This window comes from Mobula birostris, chromosome 1 (assembly GCF_030028105.1).
Source record: "Mobula birostris isolate sMobBir1 chromosome 1, sMobBir1.hap1, whole genome shotgun sequence".
NCBI classification, from domain to species: domain Eukaryota; kingdom Metazoa; phylum Chordata; class Chondrichthyes; order Myliobatiformes; family Myliobatidae; genus Mobula; species Mobula birostris.
The window spans coordinates 203522435-203532076 of NC_092370.1; the positions used below are offsets into that span (position 1 = coordinate 203522435).

At 40.8% G+C, this 9642-nt stretch overlaps 1 pseudogene; it reads left to right on the forward strand.

Annotated features, from left to right (window-relative positions):
• Positions 1-877: 877 nt before the first annotated feature.
• LOC140193977 (craniofacial development protein 2-like) lies at positions 878-2067 on the forward strand (annotated as a pseudogene).
• The last annotated feature ends 7575 nt before the right edge of the window (positions 2068-9642 follow it).

A 9642-nucleotide genomic window follows, 5' to 3' on the forward strand; every position in this document is an offset into this window, starting at 1 on the left:
TTGTGTGTGTGAACACTCTGGGACTGAGTTTGAAACTATCACTGACACTGTCACCGAACCATACAAGAGAATGCTTCAGTCACTCTTTCATTAGGCAATGTGCCATCAGACTTGAAATTCCATTCCAAATCCCCACTGCTCTTTCTTCTCTCTATGCTTCTTTATGACATCTCTATTTCATCCAGCTTTTGGTTAATCACCTAATATCTCATTACATGGATTTGGGTCAGCTTTTTTGTTTGATTTTGAAAGAATTTTTACTCTGTTAAAGACATAATATATTGAGTTCATGTTGTGAAATAAATACATATACCTTTGAATTCCTACATCATTTTATGTTGTCGAAGTCACAGTTGAGTTTACTGTTATATGCACAAGTATATGTATGTACAGGTACAATAAAAAAAATATTTGGCTTCTTTTTCCTTCCTTACCAGTCCTGATGAAGGGTCTCAGCCTGAGACATCGACTGTTTATTCTTTTCCATTGATGCTAACCAGATAAGTTTCTCCAACATTTTGTGGAGAAATGGAAAACTTCCTCACAGCAGCATCATAGGCATCATATAAGCCACACACTCATGAAAAAATTTAAACATAAATTACACACAATTTTTACAAGTACACATTTAGAACAAAACATAACGGTGCATTTTAGAGAAAAGTGATCAAGTTGGTCAAGGTGTTGTTAAACTGTATGAATAAGGTCATGGACCTCCTCGTGGACTGTTACCCTGCCATGGTAAGGGGGTTTGTGTATTCCAGTAATACCATGAGCTACACCATGTAGAGCTACTCGAGATGGACAGGTCATGGCAGAGAGGTTCAACTGGAGAAGGAAATGGCAACCCGCTCCAGTAATTTGACAAGAAAACCTAATGGATAAAAGTAACCAGAGATATATGAGAATTACACCAGAAGATAAGCCCCGCAGGTCTGAAGGTGACGAACATGCTAATGTGGAAGAACAGAGGATAAGTATGAGTAGTACCAGAACTAATGCTGTGGTTGGATTAAAGCCAAAAGGACGTCCAACTGCCGAGGTGCCTGGAAATGAAAAGAAAGTCCAATGTTGTAAAGATCAATACACCACTGGAACCTGGAATGTAAGATCCATGTGTCAAGGTAAACTAGATGTGGTCCAAAACAAGATGGCAAGACTAAACACTAACATATTTCGAATTAGCAAACTAAAGTGGCCTGAAATAGGTCATTTTACATCAAACAATTACCAGATCTTCTACTTTGGGCAGGAAATGTGCAGAAAGAATGGAGTGGCTTTAATTGTCAAAAAAAGTATCAAAATCAGTGATTGGATACAAAAATGATAGAATGATCACAATATGATTCAAGGTAAACCTTTCAACATCACAGTGATGTTTATGCTCCTACCACATATGCCAAAGAGGATGAAATTATCCAGTTTTATGAAGAACTGCAGTACCTCCTGGATATGACACCAAAAAAGGATGTTACATTTATCGTTGGAGACTGGAAAGCCAATGTTGGAAGTCACAGAATACCTGGAGTAATAGGCAACATTAGCCTTGGAGTATGGAATGAAGCAGGACATCACCTGGTAGATTTTTGCCAAATTAACTCTCTGGTTATAGCAAATACCCGCTTCCAACAGCCTAAAAGACGGCTCTATACATAGACTTGAAACCAGATTGACTATATACTCTGCAATCAGAGATGGAAGAGCTCTATACAGTCAGCTAAAACAAAACCAGGAGCAGATTGTGGCTTAGACCATGAGCTGCTTGTTGCAATATTCAGAATGAAACTGAAGAGCATCAGGAAAACCAATGTACCAGCAAAGTTTGATGTTGATAGCATCCCTCAAGAATATGCTGTGGAGGTGAAGAACAGATTCAATGGATTAAACCTGGTAGCGAGGAAGCTAGAAGAACTATGGATAGAAGTAAGGAGCATTATACAACAGATGGCATCAAAAAATATTGCAAACAAAAAGAAGACCAGGAAATCAAAATGGCTTTCTGTGGAGACTCTACAAGTGGCTGAGCAGCGAAGAGAAGTGAAGGCCAGTGGAGATACCTCCAACTGAATGCAAAGTTCAAGAAGATAGCAAGGAATGATAAGGAAACTTACTTAAAAGAATGATGCAAAGAAGCTGAAGAAGCCAACAGAATTGGAAAAACAAGAGTAGTCTGTAGAAGACCATAGAAACCATAGAAAAACTACAGCACAGAAACAGGCCTTTTGGCCCTTCTTGGCTGTGCTGAACCACTTTCTGCCTAGTCCCACTGACCTGCACATGGACCATATCCCTCCATACACGTCCCATCCATGTATCTGTCCAATTTATTCTTAAATGTTAAAAGAGAATCTGCATTTACCACCTTGTCTGGCAGCTCATTCCATACTCCCACCACTCTCTGTGTGAAGAAGCCCCCACTAATGTTCCCTTTAAACTTTTCCCCCCTCACCCTTAACCCATGTCCTCTGGTTTTTTTCTCCCCTTGCCTCAGTGGAAAAAGCCTGCTTGTATTCACTCTATCTATACCCATCATAATTTTATATACCTCTATCAAATCTCCCCTCATTCTTCTACGCTCCAGGGAATAAAGTCCTAACCTATTCAACCTTTCTCTGTAACTGAGTTTCTCAAGTCCCGGCAACATCCTTGTAAACCTTCTCTGCACTCTTTCAACCTTATTTATATCCTTCTTGTAATTTGGTGACCAAAACTGAACACAATACTCCAGATTTGGCCTCACCAATGCCTTATACAACCTCATCATAACATTCCAGCTCTTATACTCAATACTTTGATTAATAAAGGCCAATGTACCAAAAGCTCTCTTTACGACCCTATCTACCTGTGACGCCACTTTTAGGGAACTTTGTTTCTGTATTCCCAGATCCCTCTGTTCCACTGCACTCCTCAGTGCCTGACCATTAACCCTGTATGTTCTACCTTGGTTTGTCTTTCCAACGTGCAATACCTCACACTTGTCTGTATTAAACTCCATCTGCAATTTTTCAGCCCATTTTTCCAGCTGGTCCAAGTCCCTCTGCAGGCTCTGAAAACCTTCCTCACTGTCTACTACACCTCCAATCTTTGTATCATCAGCAAATTTGCTGATCCAATTTACCACATTATCATCCAGATCATTGATATAGATGACAAATAACAATGGACCCAGCACTGATCCCTGTGGCACACCACTAGTCACAGGCCTCCACTCAGAGAAGCAATTTTCTACTACCACTCTTTGGCTTCTACCGTTGAGCCAATGTCTAAACCAATTTACCACCTCTCCATGTATACCTAGCGACTGAATTTTCCTAACTAACCTCCCATGCAGGACCTTGTCAAAGGCCATACTGAAGTCCATGTAGACAATATCCACTGCCTTCCCTTCATTCACTTTCCTGCTCCAATAGATTGGTCAAACATGACCTACCACGCACAAAGCCATGTTGACTCTCCCTACTAAGTCCCTGTCTATCCAAATGCTTGTAGATTCTGTCTGTTAGTACTCCCTCCAATAACTTACCTACTATTGACGTTAAACTTACCGGCCTATAATTTCCCGGATTACTTTTCGATCCTTTTTTAAACAACAGAACAACATGAGCCACTCTCCAATCCTCTGGCACCTCACCTGTAGACAGCGACATTTTAAATATTTCTGCCAGGGCCCCTGCAATTTCAACACTAGTCTCCTTCAAGGTCCAAGGGAACACCCTGTCACGTCCCGGGGATTTATCCACTTTAATTTTCCTCAAGACAGCAAGCTCTTCCTCCTTTTCAATCTGTACAGTTTCCATGATCTCACTACTTGTTTCCCTTAACTCCATAGACTTCATGCCAGTTTCCTTAGTAAATACAGACACAAAAAAGCTATTTAAGATCTCCCCCATTTCCTTTGGTTCCACACATAGCCGACCACTCTGATCTTCAAGAGGACCAATTTTATCCCTTACAATCCTTTTGCTCTTAATATACCTGTAAAAGCTCTTTGGATTATCCTTCACTTTGACTGCCACGGCAACCTCATGTCTTCTTTTAGCCCTCCTGATTTCTTTCTTAAGTACTTTCTTGCATTTCTTATACTCCTCAAGCACCTTATTTACTCCCTGTTTCCTATACATGTCATACAACTCCCTATTCTTCTTTATCAGAGTTGCAATTTCCTTGAGAACCAAGGTTCCTTATTCCTATTCACTTTGCCTTTAATCCTGACAGGAACATACAAACTCTGCACTCTCAGAATTTCTCCTTTGAAGGCTTCCCACCTACCGATCACACCTTTGCCAGAGAACAACCTGTCCCAATCCACGTTTTTTAGATCCTTTCTCATTTCTTCAAATTTGGCTTTCTTCCAGTTCAGAACCTCAACCCTAGGACCAGACCTATCCTTGTCCATGATCAAGTTGAAACTAATGGTGTTATGATCACTGGAACCAAAGTGCTCCCCTACACAGACTTCCGTCACTTGTCCTAACTCGTTTCCTAACAGGAGATCCAATATTGCATCCCCTCTAGTTGGTCCCTCTATATATTGATTTAGAAAACTTTCCTGAACACATTTTACAAACTCTAAACCATCTAGACCCCTAACAGTATGGGAGTCCCAATCAATATGTGGAAAATTAAAATCCCCTACCACCACAACTTGATGTTTCCTGCAGTTGCCTGCTATCTCTCTGCAGATTTGCTCTTCCAATTCTCGTTGACTATTGGGTGGTCTGTAATACAATCCCACTAATGTGGCCATACCTTTCCTGTTTCTCAGCTCCACCCATAAGGACTCAGTAGACAAGCCCTCTAATCTGTCCTGCCTGAGCACTGCTGTAATATTTTTCCTAACAAGCAAGACATCAAAGAGATGGCAGGAATACACAGAAGAATTGTACAGGAAAGATTCCAACAGCAAAGACACCTGCAATGACCCCTCATCGATCTAGAGTCAGACATTCTGGAAAGTGAAGTCAAATGGGCCATAGAAAATATTGGCAATAATAAGGCTCACGATTTGGCAATAATAAGGCTGCAGGATGTGACAGGACTCCAATTGAATTGTTTAAAACTTTAAAATACAAATGTATGATTCTGTAAAAGTGTTGCATGCAATTTGCCAGCAGATCTTGAAAACCCAACAATGGCCTTTAGACCGGAAAAGATCAGTTTATATCCCAATCCCCAAGAAGGGAAATGTAAAGGAATGTTCAAATTACCAAACAATTTCACTAATTTCACATGCTAGCAAGATAATGCTAAAGATATGCAAGCAAGACTACAGCAATATATTGAACGAGAACTGCCAGATGTACAAGTTGGTTTTAGAAGAGGCAGAGGCACCAGAGACCAAATTGCTAACCTATGCTGGATAATGGAGAAATCAAGGGAATTCCAGAAAAGTATTTATCTATGTTTTATTGACTACTTTAAAGTCTTTGACAGTGTGGACCATAATAAACTATGGTAAGTCCTTAAAGAAATGGGGATACCTGGACATCTGATCTGCCTTGTGAGAAACTTGTACAAAGATCAAGAAGCAACAGTTAGAACTGAACACGGAACAACAAACTGGTTCAAGATTGGGAAAGGAGTACGACAAGGCTGCATACTGTCACCCTAATTATTTAATCTATATGCTGGACACATCATGAGGAATGCTGGTCTAGAGGACTCAAATGTTGGAATCAAAATTACCAGATGAAATATTAACAACCTCAGATATGCAGTTGATACTACTCTAATGGCTAAAAGTGAGGAGGATTGGAGGAAGCTTCTTATCAAAGTAAAAGAAGAAAATGCAAAAGCTGGCTTGTTGCTGAATATTAAGAAAACCAAGGTTATGTTGACCAACCCTATTAACTCAGGAGTAATAAGTGGAAAGGAATTGGAAGCAGTGATGGATTTTGTCTTCCTCGGTTCAAAGATTTCTATAGATGGTAACTGCAGCCATGAAATTGTACGGCGTTTATTTCTCTGAAGGGCGGCAATGGCAAATTTAGATAAAATACTGATGAGCAGAGACATAATATTGTCTACAAAGATCCGTGTAGTCAAGTCTATGGCATTTCCAGTTGTGATGTATGACTGTGAGAGCTGGACTATTAGTAAGGCTGAATACAAAAGAATCGACGCCTTTGAACTTGGATGCTGGAGAAAAGTGTTAAGAGTTTGTTGGACAGCAGGAAGATCCAGCAAGTCAGTACTTGAAGAAATAGTCAGACTGCTCACTAGGAGGCATGATTATGAGACAAAAGCCCAAATATTTTGGCCACATCGTGAGAAGACAGGATTCCTTGGAGCAGACTCTCATGTTAGGTAAAACAGAAGGAAAAAGAAGGAGAGGATGACAGAGGCTACGATGGATAGATAATGATACTCAGACAATGTGTATAACCTTGGGGGATCTTAGAGCGGCAGTTTCTAACAAGCAGGCTTGGTGTGCAGGAGTCCATGATGTCATGAAGAGTCAGACTTGACTTAACCACTGAACAACAACAAATGTTTTTCTGGTTGGTTGAAAGGAAGTAGCTGTTCTTGAACCTGGTGGTGTCGGGGAAGGTGGACTCAGAGTTCTGTACATCCTGCCTGATGGTAACAACTATCTACTATCTTGAGTGAAGCCCTTTTGGTAAGAGTGTAGGAGTAGAATAGAGGATAAAAGCATTTAGAAGACTGACACTAGGATATACTAGGATTTTACAAGTTATCAGCCCCTAGCCCTTTGTTCACATTAATGAGTATTATAACCAGAGATTTTGATCAATTTAACTAGTATTTTTGGATAACTCTATTATCTTTGCACAACTTGATGCAGCAAGATTTGCTTATTCCGCCTTGCAAAATTGTTCAAGCTGTGCCAGGTTAGATGGATAGCAATCTTGCGGTCTTGCCAGAGATGTCTTTGACTGGGCCACTCAAGGACGTCACTTTCTTCATTTGAAGCCACTCAGTGCTTGCTCTGGCAGTGTACTTTGGGTTGTTGTCCTGCCGAAAGACAAACTTCTTTCCCAGTTTAAGCTTTCTGGCAGAGGCTAGCAGGTTTTTATTCCAGATCTTTCTGTTTTAACAGCATTCCTCTTCCCATCAATCCTGACCAGATTTCCAGTCACTGCTTTACAGTAGGGGTAGTGTTAACTGGCTGATGTGCAATATTAAATTTACATCACATGTACCGCTTAGTATTGAGGCCAAAAAGTTCCACATTAGTCTCACCTGACCACAAGACTTCCTTCCACATTAAGTGACACTTTGCAAAGTTGTTATGGGCAGGGATATGTTTTTTTTCCAGCCAGGGCTTCTTCCTTGCCACTCTTCCATAAATACCTTTTTGTGCAAGGCCTTAGAGATTGTGGAGCCATGAAATTCATCTCCAGTTACAGCCACTGACTTCTGCACCTCACTCAGAGTGACTGCTGGCATCACAGTAACCTCTCTTACAAGTGCCATTCTTCTCTTGCAACTAAGTTTTTTTTTTGGGGGGGCAGCCTAACCTAGGGAATGTGGCTGTGGTTTCATATTTTCCCACTATTTCATGGGAGCTGCACTGAGCTATAAGGTATATTCAGTACTTTTGAGATGGTCGTATACTCTTATGTTTTGGTATGTTTTGGAATTTTTCTTTTGATTTGACATGATGTACAATGTTTTGTAGATTAGCTCAAAAATCCTACTTCAGTTTACAGTTTCCAAGAGCATCTAATCAATAATTGAATCTATTTACTGTTCTTTGATTTGCTCAATTCTGCTTTTCATGATACGTTCACAAGAGGTGACCAGTAACAGGATATGGAAACATAGAGTGTTTTCACTAGCAGGATCACCTTGTTCACTAGCACTCAAAAATATGTATTATAGGGAGACTGCCAATGATTGTTCATCCAAAATGGATACTTTTGGATGTATGTATGTAAGTAATGATAAAAAGTTTTCTAATCTGTTACAGTGTTTGTTATATGAGAAGTCCAACTGTATTTTTATGTGGACAGCATTAATATAGTAAATAGGGGAGCGCACAGGAAGAGGAGGGTAACTTTTCAAGTATGTTCTGTGACTTGGGGTTCACTTTTGCCACTGCTTTACACTTTCTTAACATGATGGTAAGCAGGAGGGCATGTGTTCCTGCAACCCAATTAGAAAGCATCATATATTTCAGTCATTGCATTTACATTGGGTGATTCATGGGAAAGACAGTGTAGTGTGTTGCCCTGAAATGTACGGTTTAAAACATTCTTCATTGTGTTTGGGGCTGCACCTGTAGTTGCAAAGGAGGAGATTTTGTTGATGTGCTTGAGCATGTACTTGTGGAAGCAAGTGGAAAGCACTCCTTGATCTGTCCAGACCTACACTCAGAGCTAAGAAAAGTTCTTCATTGTGTTTGGAGTTGCAACCAGAGATAAATTGAAAGTAGTCATTGGAATGTTGCCTGGATTGGAGGGGCTTTAGTCATGATGAGAGCTTGAATAGGCTGTGTTTGTGTTGTCCAGGAATGAGGCAAGCTGAAGTATGACCTGATGGAGTTATATAAAGTAAAGTAGATAGTTAGAATTTTTTCCCATAATATCTCTGAGCCATACAGCTCTGTGGCCCTGTGCCTTCTTCTCTGGTTTGTTTAAGGCTGTACTCATAGATAATTTGCAGCAAAAGCTGATGTCGAAACAGGTGCAGTGCGTTGAAAATCCTTCAAGAGATGCATTAGCACAAATGACCATCCATGGAGAGGGGAGTCTGAGCTTCCACAACAGTGACTAATCATTTGGTGGTTTCTACTTGCACAATGCCTGGTACAAATACTACACATAGTTTCACAGAGCTTGGAGCTAAATCTTTCATGGACCCAAACATCATACTTCCCCCTTGTCCAATATCTTATCTTCCATTACAGCCCACATAATCTCTGGTTGTTACAATGGAAATACACTGTATATTCAAATGTCAGTATTGTTCCCGATACCAGTGTGCAAAGGGATTTGAGGGCATTGTTGCAGTCCAGCAATCTGTCCTCCTCTCAGTTAACAGGATTGCTGAAGTGGCACCCAGGTGAGTGGCAACAGCACGATGGAGCACAAATCTGCTGTCATGCCACAGTAAGATGCCTCTCTTGCCATCCAATTAGAGCAGATTACTGCCTCCCTGAGAACAGAGTGCAGCCCAAAGCCAGCCTTTCCAAGTCCAGCTCTATCAAAGATTATTTATTTATTTAGAGATAGAATGCAAGTAGGCCCTTCCAGCCCAGCAGGCCCAGACAACCTCAATTTAACCTTAACCTAATCACATGACAATTTGCAATGACTACTTAACCTACCCAGTACGTCTTTGGACCGTGGGAGGAAACCAGAGCACCCCGGGAAAACTGACAAGTTCCACTGGGAGGATGTAGAGAGACTCCTTACGGAGGATGCCGGAATGGAACTCTGAACTCCGATTCCCCAAGCTTTAATAGGGTTGCACCTACCACTACTCTACCATAGTGCCCTCTGCAGATCACCCTCCAAGATCAATTCCTTCCTCCTCAACTGAAAGTCATCATCCCCCCCCAAAGCAGCTCTAGAGTCACTGCTGGCAAATGGCACTTCAATAAATGTATGTGGCTGTGTTAAACAGTTTGAGAAGTTTAAAGCTAGTAGCTTTAGGTGGTGAATACAGTAATTAAAT